General features: G+C 37.0%; 1 long non-coding RNA gene across 8 annotated transcripts in view; it reads left to right on the top strand.

Moving 5' to 3' along the window:
- LOC141344649 (uncharacterized) overlaps positions 1 to 22,330 on the top strand; it is a 79,946-nt gene that overhangs the window by 7,759 nt on the left and 49,857 nt on the right. For 2 of the 8 annotated variants that reach the window (XR_012356819.1, XR_012356821.1), the window contains exon 2: positions 19,153 to 19,251. The exons of the other annotated variants lie outside the window; for them this stretch is intronic. This is a non-coding gene — a long non-coding RNA (uncharacterized lncRNA). The remainder of the gene's footprint in view (positions 1 to 19,152; positions 19,252 to 22,330) is intronic. 8 annotated transcript variants of the gene reach the window in all.

Here is a 22,330-nt window from a genome sequence, read left to right as displayed (position 1 = left end):
AATATTAAGATAGTTGTGGTTGTCTTGAAATATTTTCATGTCTGATATTAAAATAATGTGTTATTTTGGCTAAATATTTTAAGAATTTAAAAACTAAAAACTAACTCACGTCTTCAAATATTAACTTTGAGTGTTAGATGATTGCAAAACATGCATGTTTTTCTATTTTTACTTTTAATTTTACTTTAAGTTTTGGTCATTTTGTTTTCATTTCTTTTTTTTCAGTTTTTTTTTTAATTAATTTTATTTGAATTTTATTTGATTTCATGAAAATCTTGCGTTTTTCTTAAGTACACTTTTAAAAATAAAGGTGCTTTGCGATGCCATAGAAGAACCTTTTTGTCTAAATGGTTCCATAAAGAACTTTAACATCTGAAGAACCTTTCTTTTTCACAAAAGGTTCTTTGCGGCAAAAGATGGTTCTTTAGATTATAAAAAAAGCTAAGAAAGGGATGGTTCTTTTAAAGAACCTTTGACTGAATGGTTCTTTGTGGAACCTTAAATGGTTCTTCTATGGCGTCGCTGTGAAGAACCTTTTAAAGCACCTTTATTTTTAAGAGTGTACAGGTAATGAGCATGTACAAATAAATGTATTTAATAACAGCTAATAATATTTTGTAACCCTAATTGTTTTGATATTGAGCTTGACATAGTTTTACACTTCTGTTCATACAGTGACTATCCTAAGAAGTGTGCTAAATTGTAATGAATGTCTCCTGACTTGATTTACCTAGATGTCCTGTGGTGGAGAGTGAGAGAGTTTGAAAGGTGTTAGTATAACTGGCAGGGGGCTTTCCAGAACAGATGGGACAGTACTTGGGCATTACTTGCTCTACTATGGCAGTGTTAATGCTCGTTTGAGTCTTATGATGTAATGGTGCTGAGCAGATGCCTCCACAAATCTTAGCCATAGAGTGTGTTCTCAGCAGCCAAAGGTCAAGAGCTCACTGTGACATGAGTGTATGCTTGGCTAATACGTTTACCTAAGAGTTCTTCTGAAGAATCTAAGAGTGTTAGACGTGAAGCGAAATACGTTTTCCTAAATACGTAATCCTAAATACGTTTTTTGTGTTGGTTACTTGGTAATTAGTCCGTTTTTTCCTCCTTGTGACAAAGGCAACACCGTGTGGCTGTTAAAACAATAAACTGTAGTTGTAGGGCAATACAAAACAACAGTTAAGGTTGTTAGTGGACAGCTGGCCAAACAATTCCCTCTACTTCCCCTTAACCTGCGTAGGAGGAAATGTCTTATAATAGTTCCTGTTATATGTTATTTATTGAAGCTAATGCTTTCAAGGTTAGATGTATGTAATTCCTAATGGTATTAGCATGAGATTTGAATGCTGTAGGATCATATTTTGAGTAAGCTAGATCCGGCAAGCATAAAAGCTGTTTGCACGGAGTACAGTAACATTCAGAAGCAGACGCTAACATAAGAAATACACCCTTTTAAAGGGATAGTTCGCCCAAAAATGAAAATTCTGTTATTAATTACTCACCCTCATGCCATTCCTTTTGTGGAAAGCAAATTAACATATTTTTGATGAAATCTGAAAGCTTTCTGATCATAGACAGCAGCACAACTACCACATTCAAGGCCCAGAAAGGTTGTAAGGTTGTAATTGTTGTAATACCGTAAATCCCCTAATACAGGCCCGGGCCTTTATTTTACTCAAGCGCATCGCAGTCCAGGCCTTTATTAGAAGGAGGCCAGAATTAGAGGCAGGCCTCAATTTCTATTTGAGCAAAACGAACTACCAGTAGAATAAAAAACAAACGAGATTTTGTGTCTATTTGAACCTATAAAATACTAGGTGCATTTAATAATCCCCCCGCTCCAGCTCCGCTCTGGGTTCATAACACTCCTCGCTCACTGATATCAGAGACATCAAAAAAAAAAAAAGACATAATGTTTGAAATATAACGGTCCTGTTCATAACACATATTAAAATAAAAAATACTAAAATAAAATAACAGGAGAGTTTGGAACACTAGTGTGCAAACTTTGTTCCTGCCACATACCAAGCTATAACATTGTCAGCATTAAAAGAGTATAACTGCTGCTTTATGCAGTGCAAAGTTTGTAATGAAAAAAAAAAAAACATTTTCGTCATTTATTTTAAATATGGATCTTACAGATGTCTGTTTATTCGAAATCAGATACCATTACATTTCTTTAATGCATTATTGACAGAGCGATTGCGTGTGAATTAGTGTCGTACCCGTTTAAATCATGCTTTCACCCGAAAATAGTCATTATCTAGAAGGAACAAACTAATTTCTTGTGAACTATAGACCTTTTTCCTGAACACGGAAGTAAGTCCGACTCTTAACTGAAAGAATGCTTTGCATTTCCGGTCTGCATTGTTTCTAGTCAAATTAGGGTATATTCCGAGTAGACATGTGCCGGTATTCGGTAATGCAATAAATCGCGGTAATGAATATGCACGATATTGTTATCGTGGGCACTTCAAAATACCGTGAAAAATAATAGATCAGAATTTATATTTATAGAACGCGCATTAGCTTATTTTCCATCAACCGCTTAAACAAACACGGTGTATATGCTGCGCGAAACACGTGCGCACTCTGAATGTAAACAATCCCCACATGTAGAAGCACTGTGTGCATGCGGCGCAGTGCGCACTCTAGTCTAATGTAAACAATCCTCACATGGAGAAGAAGCATGGCGGAAGGAGGAACACTGCCGACGATTTATCCCCCTTCTAAAAGCAGGGCTGCCAACTCTACGCATTCAGCGTGAGACTCACGCAATTTACACTTCTCACACGCTCTCGCGCCACGCATCCATTTTCTCACACAGAGAAAAATCACGGAGCAAAGAGAACATGGAGACCGACAGACTACTAGATCAGAGCAGGTTACTTTTGATATGAAAACAATTCTCAGCTCTCAGGTTCTGTCCATTTTATTACGAAATTCAGACAATAAATACCGTTTTGGTGCTTGTAAATGTGACGTGACCGATCGCTGTAGCGCTTCAGTTCAAGTAAACCGATCATCTGTTACTTTTTATTTAAAGATACAGTACAGCTTACCGAAAGATATGCCTACATAATATCAGCATTATTATAATTATAATTACACATAATTAACAGCATTATGTGAGATATATTTTTTTTTTCTTGAGAAAAATTTATATGTAGGCTATCTACTGTAGCCTACCTAATTTTTATCCAAAGAGTCAATATTGAATCAAGATTGAAATCAAATCCCAAGAATTTAAATCGTGAAAATTGTGTAAAATTCTGTTTAGTTACCAAATGTTTTGACAATCACAATTACACCTATTGTAATGCAAGTTGTTTTTTTAATGCAAGTTGTTCCCTCCCCCACCACCACTCCATCCATTTCTCCTGAGCAATTAAAATATTGTGATAATACCGTATACCGTGATAAAAGCTCAATCAATTAATCGCAGCATGAAAATTTGATACCGGCACATGCCTAATTCCGAGCTAATAAACTAATGTTAAACCTAATAAAATGTTTTTAAAAAGCACATGGCTCCATAGCGCCATCACTTGGCAATGTCGCAATGACCGTCATTTGTCAGTGCCTCACTTTAATGAGTGTGTAGATGACACGAAGCAGCGGAAGGTAGCTACATTAAAAACACATGGACGCTATTTGAATGGGTTCCTATGGAAACCGGAACAGAAAAGCATTCAATCTGACGTTAGAATTCGTAATGGCGGCGCTCATCGTTTACTCAGGAAAAAGGTCTATAATTTACCGCTCATCCATTGCCGTCATCATAGCCTTCACATTCTTTCTGATTTGAGTGATCCATCTCTATCAAGCTAGCTAAACATGTTTAACATATGAATTCTTGCTTAATATGAAGTTATATTACGGACCGTTGGCATGAATTGTACTCATGATGGAGCGGTTGCAGAGCGCTCTTGGAGCGAGTGAAAACCACGACGCTCCGACTTTTCAAAAATCCGCACCTCCCTCCATTCAAAATTACACCGCTCCGCTCACATACTCTGCTGCCCAGACAAACTTTGTTTTTAATAATAGCCCCGGCCACTATTAGAGACCGGCCATTATTTACCTCAGCTGACAGCGAGACCGGCCAATGTTGGAGACCCGGCCGCTAATGGAATACAGGCCAATATTAGAGGATTTACGGTAGTCCATGTGACATCAGTGGTTCAACCTTAATTTTCTGAAGTTGCAAGAATACTTTTTGTGCGCAAAGAAAACTAAAATATTGACTTTATTCGACAATTTATTTTTCCTCAATAACAGAGTGACAGGGCAACTCGTGTCATAATCTGAAAACCATGCCCACCGGGGGAAACAATCCAACATTCTCCATTGACTTTGTATTGCGGGAAGATGCCTCCTTGTCATTTCTGACTTACAACAAAAAACAGCAATGTCTAAAAGCTGCTATGTGACAAGGTGTACGGTAAAAAAGCTAAAAAACACAGAACTATGTTTTTATAAGCTTTCAACCTAAAAAAACAAGCATTTAAGGACACAAAAGTAGAGCATATTACTCTGAGAACCACGCCCGCTGGAGGGAAATTTAACGGCAACAGTAAACATCCATTATTTTTTTAACTAGGGGTGTGCGATATGACAATTTTTTTTTATCTTGAATTATAAAAATGTCTCCACAATCTGCTTTTGGAGAAATATCATAGTATCGTGCAGTTCTGTCAGCTGTTCTGGTCCCTCCGTCTCAATATACTGTACAACACGACATACATTCGTAACAGTGTTAACTCAGCTGTAGTTTTACTCTCCAGGGATGCAAACGGCGCGCCTTTTGGCGGATGCCGCCTTTTTCACGGCTGTGTGGGGGACATGTGTGAAGCGTGCAGATCCGATGAGTTTTGTTTTTTTTTGGGGGGGGGGGGGGGGGGGACGTTGGTTTTTGCACTAATTAGTTTGTCCACTAGGCGGCAAAAAAGAAAAGCAAGAGAGCCAAGAACAACAACAATCTACTGGAGACCGCAACATCAATAGACGGCAGATTTAACAAGCGCTTGTAGGGCTCCAGACTGCGACCAAATGGTCGCATTTTTTCTGCCGGTGCGGCGAAATTTTGTGAGCTGTCGCACTGGCGCGACCACCGCGTTGTTTAACTCATAAGCGCTGCTATTACTGTTTCATATGAGAAACATAAAATGGCAAACGAACCGAACGAGAAACCGAAGCGCGCCACGTTTGAGCTGTGCAGCGCGGACCGTTTATCAGCTAGGACCGCAACACAAACACGCTTGTCCGAGCTCAGAACAGCCTTTACTCGAGAACCAAAGTTGATTTTGCGACACTGCACAGTGCTGCGAGATCCAGTGAAAAGTGTTTGAATTCGCCCAGAATGAATTAAGGTTGCTGCAAGATCTAGGGAGAATCATTCAAATTCTGCTCAGAATTCTGTTATAAACAGCGCTGATGTAGGCTATGTCAGACAACCAGAAGTAACCCCAACTTAAGCATAGTCGAATGTTATTACTGTATTCATTTCAGGGTTTGTACAACCTTTTGAGAGACAAATTTAAGCACTTTTAAATGACTTTCAAGCTTTTTGCACAACCATTTTCAGCACTTTAAAGCTCTTATGATCCAATTTGAATGTTATTTTGATGGCCAAAATATACTTTGTGGTAAACAAACACTTATGTCAAATTAAAATACATAAAATCACGATTATAACCAGTATATGGCAATAATAATCTGTATAGTTTATGTATATACAATTTATATTTTATGTGAAGATCGTTTTAAAATTACCTAAATTAAAAGTTTTTATATATTTCAGAGCCTATTAAATGTTGAAAATATTGGCTTTCAATTATACTGTAATGTCGAAATGGACATAATTAATATGTAAAACTGAGAGAAAATTCATTTAATAGAGACACCAGTAGCAGTATTGATATCAATACTTCATTAATAATAGGCTACTTGGTAAAAAGATGACATTAAACACATATTTAAAATATACTTCATGTTGTTTCTACCTTAATTTGGAGGTTCAGTGTGAAATTTTGACAATATAAATATGCGATTAATCATGATTAATTACAGAAAAATGTGTGTTTTTTTTTTTTTTTTTTTTTTATTGATTGAAAGACAGCACTAATGTTAACCTTTTATAGATGCTGGTGTTGGTAATATTAGTTAATTTTAGTGAATATGCATTTCAATGTAATTGTATAGGCCTCCCTAGAAAGAGATCAGGATGGCCCCCACCCCCTTGGCCCCCTTCAAATTTTCAGTTCGATAATCCGGCCCTCAAATGAATCTAATTGAATAGCCCTGGTATAGGGTATCCAGACGTCCTGATTATAGATGTCAGGTCGCTTAATGCTACACTGAGGCTAAAATATGCATCTTTTCATTTGCAGAATGAGAGAATTTGATGAGAGCCAGGCACTTACAGTGCAGAAAGTGGATGAGGGCTGTAAAATTTTTCATGTTACAGAATCTGTGTATTTTCATATAAAGAACTTTGTATGTGTATAGGGTGAGCCCTGGATGGCAGAGGTTGGTGGCAATGTAATTATATGATATTTGCTGCGGGGGCACAGGCTTCGATAATCTCACTCCTTTTTGACCATACCTCTGTTTGCATCCCTGACTCTCACAGCACACTGCATTTACTCACAATCACAAAAGTACATTGTTTGCTTTAAAGTCTTGCTGGTTAAAGGGGTCATCGGATGCAAAACTAACTTTTACATGTTGTTTGAACATTAATGTGTGTTGGTAGTTTGTGTACACAACCACCCTACAATGATAAAAATCCACCCAGTGTTTTTTTTTATCTTTAAGAGTAATATCCCCTTTTTAAAATCAGGTCATTCTAAGTTTCTTGTCATTGTGACGACACACCAACAGAGGCCACTCCCACGATAGTAGATTGACATGAGCGCCTTACCTTAGACCCACCCTCACCAAGCTGAAACAGTCCAACTTCGATCGCCATTGTGTCGACTCTGGTGCAGAGGAAGACAAGAATGTCTCAGATTAAATGCGGCATAACGCGGCTAAATGCAGCTAAAGTAAACATTATGGCTCACAGAGAGGGGCGGGGCAAGCAGAAATCATTTGCACTTAAAGAGACCATGCAACAAAATGAGTTGAGTGTTTGCAGGCCTGAGTTTGACAAGGTAAAAGGGTGAAATTTTTTTTACCAAAGTATATTATAGACTTTTCATGAAGTCCCTAAAGAATCATATGAACTTGTGGAAAATGGGCATCCAATGACCCCTTTAACACACATTTAGCACACACTGAAAGCCTGTTAAATAGCACCTAATTACTAAACTAAGTTATGTATTGCGTCTGATTACACTAATATTGTCAAAACACAAGGTTTACATATAAACACAGTTGAACGCGCGTCAAAGACTGGCATGGAAGAGAAGAAATTGTTAAAGTCGTTATTTTTATTTTTTAAAATTACAATTGAACCACTGATGTCGCATGGACTATTTTAATGATGTCCTTACCACTTTTCTAGGCCTTGAACATGGTAGTTGCATTCCTATCTATGTGGCAGTACCCTTGCTGTGTTAGTCAGAAGCTCTTGGATTTAATAAAAAATAACTTGACTTGTGTTCCGAAGATGAACGAAGGTCTTACAGGTTTGGAACAACATGAGGTCAAGTAATTAATGCCAGAATTTTACATTTGGGTGAACAATCCCTTTAAAACAAAAATGTTTTGCAGCATTTTGCAACACACAAAGTGATCAAAACACTTGATAATGAATTTTGTACCACTTTTGTTATTTAGGGTTTAATCTAGAGGTCGACCGATATTGGTTTTTTAGCGATACCGATAGCTAGGTTGGACCACACTGGCCGATACCGATTAAGTATAATAAAGAATAAATGGAAGTAGAATAAATGGGCTCATTGTAAAGTACTATTTTATATTAACAGTAGGGGTGAGAATCTTTACATTTTAACAATATGTAAAATTGCAGTTTCTATCCTTTTTTTATATTTGTAATCTCTGTATGTCAGTACTGCCATCTTAAAATTAAGATTCAATTTAATAACATTTTATATCAATTTTATTTCATGCAAATTTTATTTTATTTTTTTATTATATAAGCAGGCTACTTTTTAAAAGCTGCTTTAACAGGCTTCAATGAATGCACAGATCTATTTTCGATATATCAGATGTTTTGTCCTGCTCTGAAAATATAACTGACTGTGTGTACTGTACATCAGTTTCATGTAAAAGTATTCGAAAATGCAAGTGCATTTAACCGCATCCGCAATCGAGCTTTTTAGGACAAACAAACACAAAGCGCAAGTGAAAGTCTGTCAGTGCGCGAGTTTTACTGCATTACAAATGGCATAAATGAAGGCATATCTAAAGTAAAACACTGCGGGTGGAAGCACACACTGTCAAGAAATGCGCACGTGTCTCACAGTGCAAATTCTGTGCAATGAAGCCCACCGTGTCTCTAGCGCGCACATGTGCCATATGCGGGGAAAAACACAAGCTCATTGAAGAGAGGATTGCGGAGAATCCATTTTTCACCCACCCTTAATGAAACCAGGCAAAAGTGCAGCGCTGCGCGGACAACTCACAGGTATCACACACACACACAGGAGGCGTTGCGTGTAGTTCAAGGGAAAGTCTAAAACGGTTTATTTAATCACCAAACGGGCAAATGTTTACTTAAAGTATGATCAAAAAAGCGGCAAAGATTAGTTTAAAGAACATATCAAACGAAAAGAGAAAGAGCAATTTATATTGTAGCCATTTAAGTTTTTTTTTCTGTTTTACATTAAGTATTATTTAATTTTTTATTATTTTATTATTTATTGGACGGCAATACGCCGGGAGAATTGGAGAGGGTCAGACAATTTTTGGACCACTTCGGACGTTTTTATTTGTGGAAAATCCCTTCTTAAACGAATTTCGTTTTGTATAATTTTTATCTTAATTTTTAATACATATTTTTGTTGATCAGTTATTAAAATCAAATAAGAACAAGGAAAATCGGCATTGTGAAATAAAGTGTGTAACTACAATGCTTCCGCGGCCTGAAGCAAAGGCTAAAACATAAAATGATAGCTCTATGAAGCATACAGACTTTATTAGAGCTACAGAAATACAAACGTTTCGCTTAAATGCACAATACTCAATATTCCAGCCCAGGGTCAAGTCTTTATGAACATTAAAAAATATTAAGGACAGATATGATGTAATTTAAAACTATGAATGGCGCGCTGTGGCGCAGCAGGATTTCTGTCGGCTGAATGAACACAGTTTGCTTTCTCATTTCATGTCTATAAATCTGCAACTTTGCTGGCTAACAATATGACTAGCTGGATATAAACTAATGCAAATATATGTGACCCTGGACCACAAAACCAGTCATAAGGTTAAATTTTACAAAACTGAGATTTAGACATCACATGAAAGCTTAGTAAATAAGCTTTCTATTGGTATATGGTTTGTTAGGATAGGACAATATTTGGCCGAGATACATCTATTTGAAAATCAGGAATCGGAGGGTGGAAAAAAATCAAAATACTGAGAAAATCACCTTTAAAGTTGTCCAAATTAGGTTCTTAACAATGCATATTACTAATCAAAAATTACATTTTGATATATTTACAGTAGGAATTTTACAAAAAATCTTCATGGAACATGATCTTTACTTAATTTCCTAATGATTTTTGGCATAAAAGAAAAATCAAAAATTTTGACCCATGCAATGTATTTTTGGCTATTGCTACAAACATACCCCAGCGACTTAAGACTGGTTTTGTGGTCCAGGGTCACATATGGTAACAATCATGACATTAAGCATTGGGGTAGGAATTAACCTCTCATCTCTATGACAGCGGAGCGTGAGCCGCTTCAGCAAAGAACGCAACCCGGAAAAACTATCGGCAAGGATTTTTGCCGATAACCGATAGTTCCGCCAATCAACTATCTGTGCCGATTAATCGGCAAAACCGATACATCGGTCGACCTCTAGTTTAATCCATAGTATGTTAAACATAAGTATGAATGTAATTGTTCTGTAAGGAGGTGATCTACCTAAGCAGTGAAATCATCATCCTAAAGCTAATAGGCGGATTTGGTTTCCTTTGTGTCCTTGGAAGTAAATTTCATGGTGTATTTTCCCTTCCTTTGTTAAACCACATTCATATGAGAGCCTTAATTGAATATAAACAGTGTTTGATGTTTTCTGTAAATGTGGATATTACTGAATGCTGTTTCTGCCAGAGCTTCAGCCTTAATGACTTGATTTAATTTTGAGGCTTGAACAGGAGGAACTAGCTCTCTGTTCATTACCAGTGCCTTGAGGACTGATTCAGCCTGACTGATTCTGTAGTCCTGTCTCATGTAGGCCTTTCTCTCTCTCTTTCTTTTTCTCTCAATTAGTCTGCAGATGAGTCAAAATGGGATGAGCCAGAGTGCTTCACAAATTGATTTAAACTGCTAAAGCGGGGTTCAGAAAATTGCTACGTTCAAAACCGAGGCGATTTCACTCAAGCGCTTCTCTTTGTCTTTACTGTTGTCATACGTTTTCAATACATTATACCGACAGTGGTGTTATTGCAAAACGTCAACAAGCAGTTTCCACTATCCAACGGACCTGTGCAACAGCTTGTTTTGCGGTCGCGCATTGGCTATTGGGAAAGTACTGACATAATCATAGCTGTGATTATTGTGATTCAAAATCCTAGGAGGTCCTCCAAAGGATTTTTTTCTCCAATTTTAGGGAGGGGAAAATCTGGGATAAATCGGCCTAAAACTGCCTGGCTTAAGAAAGTGTCTTGCATGTGCTATGACTTGAATCCAGAAGACGTCATTCTCAAACAGCTGAGCTGACTTTGGGCTTTTTCAATGAAGAAAACCCAACTGGGTCATCTATTCCAGGTGTAGCATCTGTTTCATGTGAGGAATGATTTGTAGGGCTCATATCCGGGTGCAGTGTGTGAAGATCCTGTCCTACTCACAGGGCCGACTGCCTCAGCTGTCTCCTACAGTCTTTTCCTGGAAGTGAGACCTAAAGATTTCTTCCGTGAGTGTTAAATGGGTTGATGGTGCAAATTTCAATGCAGCTTTAAAGGGCCCTACACGATCCCAGTCGAGGAATTAGGGTCCAGCGAAACTATCATTTTCTCAAGAAAAATACAAAAAATGTATAATTTTTAACCACAAGTGCTCATCTTGCACTAGCTCAACACATTACGTAATTATTTTGGAAAGGTCACACATTATGTAGACAGAGATATACCACCCAAGTGTTTACAAAGCAAACGTGCAAAGGAAGTCAAATGCCCTTTACAAAAAAGGTAAAACAACAATGTTTAACAATTTTGAAGTTGGTGGAGAAGAAGAGATCTTTTTGAACTGAAGTACTAGCCACATGTGACCTTTCCAACGTGATTACGTAATGCGAGAATTCATGGACATGCATTGCAGAGCTAGTGCAAGTTGAGCTTTTGTGGTTAAAAAGTATTAGTTTTTATTATTTTAGAAAATTATTTTAGATAAAACCATCATTTCTTGGCTGGGGTTGTGTAGAGCCCTTTTAAGCTTTTGGACCTTCAACCTGTTGATCCTTATTTAAAGTTCACTGTATGGAGAAAACTCCTGGAATGTTTTCCTCAAAAACCTTCATTTCTTTTCAACTGAAAGAAGAAAGATATTGGATGACATGGGATGAGTTAATTATTAAAAAAATTAAATAGGAAGTGAACTAATCCTTTAATATTTTTCTCACATTTTTATTCAATATTTTTGTGGGTGTCAAGGTGTTCGATCATTATTTGGACTCATTGGCATTGAGATGTTTGAAAACCTCTGAGCTAAAGCAATGTACATGTAACAGAGTTTAAATGGAAAATAATTGGCTTTTAACATGTTAACATGTTTTTTCCTTTACGTTGGTTGTTTTTGCGGGTGGAAAGCCTGATCATCGGCCCTCACACAATATTGGCCCATTGTTAGGAAAGAGAAGGATCTGACAGTTTGGCACGACTCCATTGAGCTTCCAGTAAACTCTACATTTTTACAGGGTCTTTATATCTGTGACAGCTGGCCACCCAAAACATAATGTCTTCGCTAAATAACAGGAAGGAAAATCAGGAGGTGTTGTGCGTAGTGTTATTCCAGTAACCTGGTGTTCTACATAACTTACCCGTGATAGTCATGGCTAAAGCCACAGCACCATTCTGCTTTGTCAGGATCGGGTTGTTCAAAAGGACTGCTTGTATGTCCCACACTGCCAGTCTTCCCATGTTATATAATCTAATTGAAACCAGCTAGTGCTTAAAATAGCCACAGGCCAAAGTAACAGAAACACCCTAGATCCAGAGGAAAAAATACAAGACTTCCAATAGTTTTATGCCACTGCCTTTTTCTTTAGTAACAGCTCTCTTGAGAGGGTCTTTGGAAATGGTTAAGAATAGATTTGCGTAGCAGAGTATATGAAGTGTGAAGCAATCTCATCTTCATGGGCGGCATTTGCTTTCTTTCTGCTGATTATGAATGAGCTGTCACACTCTCGTTCTCTCACAGTTTGTCTTTTCCGTCATGACACAGTGATTTACTGATCTCATGTTCCCTCTCTTTTGCTGAGTCACGGCATGTATTTAAAGAGCTGCAGTTGGAGAGCGGTATAACAGGATTCGCTTACACCTCGTGAAGGGACTCGCTGCAGTCATATTACAAGTGGTAGATCTAAAGCTGGACAAACGGCGTGGTTAGCTGTGCATACTCTTATTAGCATGTAGCAAAACCAAAAAGACCAAACTAGGACAGAGTTGAGAGGCCGGCGGTTACTATTTTAGAGCTGCAGTCTGTAATGTACACACTTAAGCTGCCAGATCTCTTAAAATACTTCTGTTCTCAATCCAGTCCAGGAATTCGGTGGCCAGAGATCATTTTGATCAGCTCACCCGTCGATTTTGGTTGGTATGATACTATTGGAATGACTCTGAGAAGTTTCTCCCATTTTATTTCTTTAAAGCCTTTTAGTTCACTGTGTCTCTTTAAACAATTACGCTTTGGCCTGCTTCCTGGAGCACACCGGAGATGCCAAGGAGAGTGCCTGAGAGAGTGGAATGAAGCTATGCAGAGAGAAAAGTGAAAACCTTCAAAGTTTATAAATAGATATTGTGTGTCACCACTAAATAAGAACGCTTAAACAATCAAGGACTTTGAGATTCCTTGTCTTTGTGAAGAAAGCCCCGACTATGCCAGGTCCCAACCCAGAAGGCCTCGTGCCAGTGCGGCTTAACGCACGTTTACCGTAAACAGGCTGGAATCCTGGCGTCTGTGTGAACAATGCTCTGACTTGGCTGCCAAAACCGTAACCCTGTGTTTATGACCAAACCCACTTCAGAAGCGAGGCTCGGGATTGTGTAATAGCACGATTGGCTTTACAGCTGAGTAATTATGGAATAACTTGGATAAAATGTACCTTTGAAACCCAGTGGCCTCTGAAGGATGGTTTGCTGTAGATGTAAACTTATCTTGTGTGCTGGTTTGAGAGGTCAGTCTGGATTGAATCAGCGTGCTGGCTTCTGCAACGTATTGTCAGAGACTCAGTGCTCTGCTGTGTCCAGTCAGTGTGGGAGGGATGACGCATGGGAGTTTTTACCCAATAATTTAATTCCAGAGAAATGTTTTTTCTTTCCTGTGAGTGTGCACGACTATGAAGTAGTTCCAGGATTTGACCACATAGTTGCATATCACTTTATTTGTTATTTCAAAGAGCTTTACAGACTACCAGAACAAAATGGTATATATAAAATGTACAGTCATGGTCAAAATTGTTTGTACCATTGGTAAATATGAACAAAATAAATCTGCGTTGTTTATTCTTCTGATCTTTTGGTTTAATTTACAAAAATCTAAACTTTTACTGAAATATAAGAATTTATATTATGGGAAATCTCAGTATGAAAGAACTGTTTTTCTTTAATACATGTTGGTACCCTTTTATTCAGTACTTTTGTCAAGATAACAGCTCTTGAGTTTTCTCCTATCCACCTTATTTTTCCCGTAAGAGTGGGCGATGCCATTTGTGAATATAATGTGTCTGGCTTTTGGTGTCATTTGCTTCCAGCCAATTTTATCTGTACAAACAGCCTGTTTTTCTGGATGATATTGCAAACTGGTGTGTTTTACCATATAATTTTAATGTATTATCCCAGTTATGAACACAATGGTGCAAACAGGTTTACCGTTTACTGCACTCCATTATTTTTCTCTTTATATCCCTACGGCAACTTATTAACTGGAAGTCTAACACATTACCAGAAAACAGCTTACTTCTGCATTGAAAAATAAGGTGGATAATGTCTGATGGGTTTGGAGAACACCTGGCGAGATCAGAGACCTTTCCTTCAAACAGAAATACTCCAAATCCTTTAGATTCCCAGCTCCATGTTGGTGCCTCTTCTCTTTAGTTCACCCTACCCATTAACTATAGGGTTCAGGTCAGGGATCTGGGATGGCCATGGCAGACCTATTTTTGTTTGGATTTTGATGTTTGTTTTTGGTTCATTGTCCTCTTGGTAGATCCAACCACAGCCCATTATAAGGTTTCTAGCAGGGACAGTCAGGTTTTATATCTTTTGGTATTTGCCAGAGTCCGTGATGCTATGTATCTGAACTAGATTTCCAGGACCTCCAACAGAGAAATAGGCCCATGGAGAGTCTTTGGCCACTCAAACCACCCTCCTCGCCTTAAGTCCTCTTCCAGACAAATTCACATTTCCGAGTTTCTAATAGCGGAAGTCATCATAGTTGGGTAAAATCCGAGAGCAGTGAATGGGAGAGTACCACAGATTAGGGCTGTGCAATTAATCGGAATTTGGTTTCAATCACGATTTCTGCTTCAAACGATCATGAAAATACAGTAATCAAGATGAAACGATTATTGCGCCCCATTCCGTCCCTTTTCCAGTGGTGTGCTTTCGCTCCTCCATAAAAGCCTAATTTCACATGCAAATCAGCAAAATCGTGTAACGTGACTTTCATAAAACGGGACGTGTTTGATTTATTAATGTTTCTTTGATGTTGTGTTTTAATAGCGTGTAAGAACTTGCACTGTTCTGTGTATGCGCTCAGAGACAGAGCACAACACGGACATGTAAAGTTATCTTTTAACTCAAGGTACGTGCCTCAACGGTCAAATACATGCAAAAATATTACAAAATGAGGTGTTTGGTGATCATTCATGTAAACCCTTGTCAGTTTTGTCTTAAATTATCATAAACAGTTGAGAATGAAAATACGTGTGTAACAGTATATTGGGTCCGTGTGGCGCTTAAAGCGGCAGAAATATTCCTTCTGCCATCTCTGTGCTTAATATTAATAAAACGTAAAAATAATAAAAGTCACTCACTGTTCTTGAATGAAGGACTTTTGTAGTTTTAATAAGAAACAAAGCATGTTTACAGTGACACTGTTTTACATTCCATTAATTACATTCAATTTCTGTAGTATTTGGTAGACTACTTCTTTAGACTTCCATAAAAGTATTATATATATATTAGGGCTGGGCGATTTGGCCTAAAATCAAAATCTCGATTAATTGAACATTTTAACTCGATTACGATTAATGAACGATTATTTTATTTATTAATAAAATTATTTTTAATTATATTTATATAATATTTATTTTTTTTGCCCTCATAGTTCACTGACAAGTTTTGTACAGTAAATATGCTCACATTTTACAAGTGAGAGATTTTTGAATGAAGGGTGCATTACTTGATTTTAAAATAATTGAAGGAAACACACACTATCTACTATCTACGATTATTTATTGAACATCAGTGTTGAACAACTGAAATTAAAGCACACATTGCTTAAAACGAACAGTCACATTTTTCTTAAATTAGTGAAAATAAATAACTTGCACTTTTGGAAACAAAATAAATTATTTTCAATGTTTCAATGAAAATAAGCAGTATCTCTTCTTAATAAAATTACTCTTGTATGTATGTATATATATCACAAGTTTTATATTTTAGAAATGCACATTTGACAGTAGCAGAGTTGACAGCTTCTGTTTCTGTGAGTATCTGTAAAAATAACAACAGCTTCATCTTTCATACATTTGCATACATTTGTAGATTACCATTACCACGGTAAAGAATTTGTAATGAAAAACAGCATCCTGAAGACATTCAGTATAATTACAAATGTACAACAAACAACTGTAATGACTAACAAAATAAATAAATATTGTTATTATATTCCATTACTCCTTTAATATATTTAGCACATTATTAATATAATAAAATTCTATATGAATATTTTACTTTTCTGCCATGCCATGGTTACTGTCAGTGTTACTACAGTAAAACCATGGTAAACGTTGGTGATTTGTAGATTGAAACGCCGGATCGTCAGAATACTGTCAATTACACTTGTTTAATTTTAAAAAAAAATTTAATTGCCTTATATTGGCATTGTAAGCATATGATTTAAAAACATTTTTATATAAAATTATTAGTAAAACATTTTATACATCTTTATTTGACCTCAAAGTAGAGACCTGCACAGAAACAGAGTGCGGCGCGGGACAAAACTTGATGCGCGAGTGGGTAGAAACTCGTGTGTGTGCGGGATGCGGGAGAATAAAATGATTGGAGGGACTCCCGGAAAATAGAAATATATAAACATAAAATATCTAAAAACATACAAATTGTTATTCATCTATTACACAAAAGCAACACGAACAACTAATATAACTTCAAAATGTTTAACAGGTGCAAGAATAGGAAGTTTCTGGAATGCAAGAATCCACTCACCGAAAGTTCTTGCGCACTGCTTAATATTGCGTGCGCACGAATCCACTCATTGCAACACACGAAGTGTAGACACTGTTAAATATTCATTGTGCATATATTCATTGTGTTATAAGAGTTGTATGAGATCGCGATGAACTGAGATAGGCAGGGAGTGTTGTTTGCTCGCATTCTGCCATGCATGCACACAGCAGCCCATGCTTGCTTTTCTGTTAAGAATAAGATCGATGTACTCAAAAAATATGTATAGGTAACTTCAATGCAGGCTTTTACGGGCGGGAGAGGGACAAAACATGAATCTCACGGGCGGGAGTGGGACGAGATAACATATTCCGTGCTGACTGAAAAATCTGTCACGCGCAGGTTTCTACCTCTAAGCATATCAGCTCCCGCGCCCCCTCTGTGAACTCTGGCGCCTCCCTGTTTTTAAAGGGAAAGTAATCGAAATAATCGTCCTGGAAAAATTTGATCGATTATAGGTTCTGAATGTCGATTTCGATTACTTTTCGATTAATCGCCCAGCCCTAATATATATATATATATATATTAGGGTTGGGCATCTAAGGTATAATGCCGATCCGATACGCATCTCGATACAAAGTATCCGATCCGATATATTAACGATACATTTGTGACATATTGCGATGCAATACGATACGATTCACACCCATATCACGATACGATGCAATAATTCAGCACTAGCTAATTAGATCAAGTTTATGTAATTATGTGAAAGAGGATGCGGTGCCAGTGAATGAGTTTGATTATTTATTAACCAAGTAAAACCAAGACTTTTTGATTGTGTATGTGTATATATATATATATATATATATATTAGACAGATTTAAAGCTCCTGAATTCTTTAATTCAGACATTCTAAACAACTACAGAGTACTTTTTCTAAAGTAAGTGAAATTTTAAATAAATAATCGTGATTACAATATTGACTATAATAATCGTGATTATGATTTTTGCCAAAATCGAGCAGCCCTACCACAGATTTATTTTTTTGCATTCCCATTTGCTCAGATAATACAAGAAAAACTCCACGATAGCGTTTTCATGACTTTCAATAAAAATTGGAAAAAAAAAAATGGGAGAGATATCAGCAGTCAGAAGAGAGAATTATGTCAAATTTATTGTCCCTCCTATAGACGCGGCATTAGCGTTAACTAGTTTTTTTGTAACTTGATGAAAAGGAGATAAAAATTGTTTATAGATTTTTATAAAAACCTAAATATAAACAACTTTCAAGGATTTATGATGATTACTGTTGAAATGTGTCATCACAGTCTTGTGAAAGGGGTCCATTGCCCTGATGGTGAGAATGGGTATTTTCAATGCTTAAGCTTTTTTCTAATTTAAGCTCAACAATCTTTTCCTGCATATTAGATCTGTATTCTTTGGTTTTTCTCATTGTGATACGTGATTAAGGCAATTTGGTCTTCATGTTCCCTCATTATTATACTCATGTGAAACAGGAAGTCATGGTTGGGTAATTTCATGTTCGTAGTCACCCTGGTGTGCTAAAACATGTAAATATGATTGGGAATATACTTCAGATATAGATATTTTAATCATAGGAATTTCTAGGGTTACCTATAATTTTGGCCATTGTGTATTAGAGAAAAATATTATGCTCGTTCCTGATTAAATGATAGTTCTTCTGATTATTTTTTTTTTTTTTTCAAAACGTTACCTACCTTTTGCCCCTAGAAATAATTGGGAATGTAACAAATTGCACAGCTATGAAGTAGTTCCAGGTCTTAACCATATTACATTCTTACTGCTCACCATTTTATTTTAATTATTTCATTTTTTATATTTAGTTATCCAAAAAAAGAACCAAAGAAAAGTACAGTGACATGCAAAAGTTTGGGAACCCCTTGCAGAATCTGTGAACAACTTTAACAAAGAAAGAGAGACAAAAAATAGCGTAAATTATTAAAATAACCCCCTTCAAAATAAAAATTAGTTGTTCATGTGTCCCTTGTTTGTTCTGAACAGTCCTTCAGAATATGAAAATATGTAAAAGATGCTGGAAAACTAAAGAATCTGCAGGACCTGGAGGATTTTTCTGAAGAACAGTGCTCAGTTTAACTGTTCAGAGAATACAAACCCATAACCCCCGTCGTTCTTCAGAACACAAATTAAGATATTTTTGATAAAATCAGAGTTTTCTGACCCTGCATAGAAAGCAATGCAACTGACACATTCAAGGCCCAGAAAGGTAGTAACGACATTGTTAAAATAGTCTGTGACATCTGTGATTCAACCATAATGTTATTAAGCTATGAGAATACATTGTGTCCAAAGAAAACAAAAATAACTTTATTCAACATTGCTCTCTATGCAGGGTCAGAAAACTCTCGGATTTCATCAAAAATAATTAATTTGTGTTTCCGAAGAAGAACTAAGAAGAACGAAGGTCTTATGGGTTTGGAACGACATGAGGGTGAGTAATTAATGACAAAATTAACATTTTTTGATTAATTATCCTTTTAAAAAACAGTTAAGAGCACAGAATGAACGCTTAGATCTTTGAAAGACGTATACTTGAAGTCTTAAGCCAAGCCATCCAGAATTTACTTTTCCTTAGTCATTCCATCCACAAATATAGTGTATTTGGTAATTGCCATTGACATGATGAGTGGTAGAAGTTCAGAGACTTCATCCCAGTGATAAAGGAAGAGGCATCTGTAACTGGTGGCTGTCCAACAGGGGTCACAGGGGTCTGACAGACTGGAAAGATCATGATGCTCTCATCTTGTGCCGAGAGGCGTCACTGAAGGATGTGCCATCTGCTCCAGCCAATGGAAGATGAGCTCAGTTGCTTAAGGGCTAATTTTGTTGTTTGTAGCTCAGCATGCGAGTGACCAAGACCAAAGTGAAGAGCTAGACTGTCCCTACACCCCTCAGGCCGAGAAGGCACCTGTTGTGCCGGCAGTCCGTTGAGGTCTAATTTATGAAGCACAGCTGTAGCCTGCAGTGACTTGTGGTGACCCCTTAACTTTGCTGGATGGCTGTGTGATCTGGACACTTCTGTTACAGGGTGAAAGGAGTTCACGGTTCACTTGGGTTCTTGGTCACGTTACTTATGTGACATGACATCTTCTAATACGGTATGCATAAGACGACCAGGAATATGTTTCACAGGTCTTGACATTTAATTTACCTACTCACCCCCTGATGATTTGTATGGAAGTTAATATCATTGGCATCAGGCTGTGCTAATTCAGCCTTTTCTTTGTGCTAAGCTAAAGTTATATGAGACATGCAAGAGTCTGAGGAAAAACCCAAAAATTCACCCAGGTTTGATTTCTTCAGTGTGCACCCCACAGACATGCTGTACTTGACTATTTAATACAAAACCACTGATATAAGACTATAGCAGACAGAGGAAAGGTTTAATGACGGAAGTGTGGGTAATTGAGTTTCCTTCCACTCAGCACTGTTTATAAAGCGTTTTTTTTTTCTATTTCATTTCTTGAAAAGACGGCTGTGTGGATTTGTGAGAGATGGTGGAACAGTGATGTGATTGTATAGAGGAAGGTTCGAGCGTTCTTTTCTCTGCGAATGCCAGCTAAGATGAATATTAGTGTCCAGGAGCCAACACACATCGAGTCTGTTTATATAAACTCTCTGTTGTCCTTCTGTTCTCTCGCTAAGTCGCACACAGAGGCTATTCATACAAGCCCTCACACATACACGCACACAGACGCTATTTATACGATGTCTCTCACACTTATGGCGCGCGCATTTTTTTAAAACATTGTAGCATCAGATATCAGCACCATTCACAAATGCATTGAGAATTGTTCCATTTCCTGATTTTATTGTGACGTAGCAAATTAGATGTAAAAATGTAATTTCAAGGAAGTAAAAATAATTCAAAGTGGAATTATTCAGAGAAATTATAAGTGTAACCTTGTAACTGTATACATTTATGAATTAAAATAAAAATTATCTATCGTGTGTGTGTGTGTGTGTGTGTGTGTGTGTATATATATATGTATGTATGTATGTATGTGTATATATATATATATATATATATTACGTTTATTGGTTATACATTTATATTTAATCAAATCAAAATAAAATGTGTTACCCTGGACCACAAAACCAGTCGTTAGTATCACAGGTATATTTTTAGCAATAGCCAACAATACATTTTATGGATAAAAATTACTGCTTTTTCGTTCATGCCAAAAATCATTAGGATATTAAGTAAAGATCATGTTCCATTTTTATAAATTTCCCACCGTAAATATATCAAAATGTAATTTTTGATTAGTAATATGCATTGCTAAGAACTTTATTTGGACAAAGGTTTTCTCAATATTTTTTTTTTTTTTTTTTTTTTTTGCACCCTCAGATTCGAAATATTCAAATAGTTGTATCTCAACCAAATATTGTCCTATCCTAACAAACCATACATTAATGTAAAGCTCAAATATTCAGCTTTTATGTGACGTATTAATCTCAATTTCAAAGAATTTACCCTTATGACTGGTTTTGTAGTCATTCAGTCTTCAGTCATTATTTTAAATAAAAGTTGATGATGATTGTCTTTTCTGTTTTACCAAATTGTATTTATTTTATTAAAATTAATTTGAAAATTCAACACTACTGGCTGTGTCTGCTGCGTCAGGGAAAGGTTTGGAGGTGTGAGAGTGTTTTGAGTGTGTGTGGTTTTAGTAGCCTGCATGTATTAGGTTTCATGAGTGAAAGGCCAGCGGGCTGGCTGCAGGGCCTGTAGCTCAGCTGCAGTGATATGTCAGTGGAGTTCTGTCAGATCAGGCCTTCCCTCTCCACAGCGGCGCCAGCCTGTCTTGCCGGCACACTATAGAACCACTCACTGGAAGAAAGCATGTTTAAATATTTGCTAGGGCAACATATAGGGTTATTGTCTTTATCGTGAGACATTGTGAACATTGTATGGGCTGTATTATTAGTAGTGGTGGGCATAGATTAATTTTTTTAATCTAGATTAATCTAGATTAAATCTTGAAATTAATCTAGATTAATCTAGATTAAAATGGCTAATTTGAATTCTTCTGAAAGCATTCAGAATATGTCTGCTACCCAAATAATGACTAAAAGTAAGTCTTTGAGAAGTGGTTTCTCAAGCCAGGTGGCGCATTAGACCAGGCGCTCATCTCCTGTTTCCAAAATGCATTACAAACTGCTTGACAATTGCATTTAAAACACAATTAACTATACAAACTTGTGTAACCAAGTACTTCTGCGCAAAAGGCTGTACGACGTGCGCGTTCCAGTAAAATATACAGGCGCGCGGGTATGGATAGCCTATCTGCGTGCATCTTCCAATAAACTGCGTTGCTTTTAGAAGCGTCAATTCAGTTGTTGCATATAGTATAATGTCTTTATTTCGGGATTATCAAAGTAAATTATAACTCAAACTTGAGATTTTACTGGGGCACAGCAGATTTTCACTGGGGCACGTGCCCCAGTAAAAAGGGTCTAGCAACGCACGCACCTGCCCTGAAGCGGCTTCATAACTGCATCCATGT

Source organism: Garra rufa, chromosome 10 (assembly GCF_049309525.1).
Source record: "Garra rufa chromosome 10, GarRuf1.0, whole genome shotgun sequence".
Classification (NCBI taxonomy): Eukaryota; Metazoa; Chordata; class Actinopteri; order Cypriniformes; family Cyprinidae; genus Garra; species Garra rufa.
This window is presented reverse-complemented; position numbering and strand designations above follow the sequence as displayed.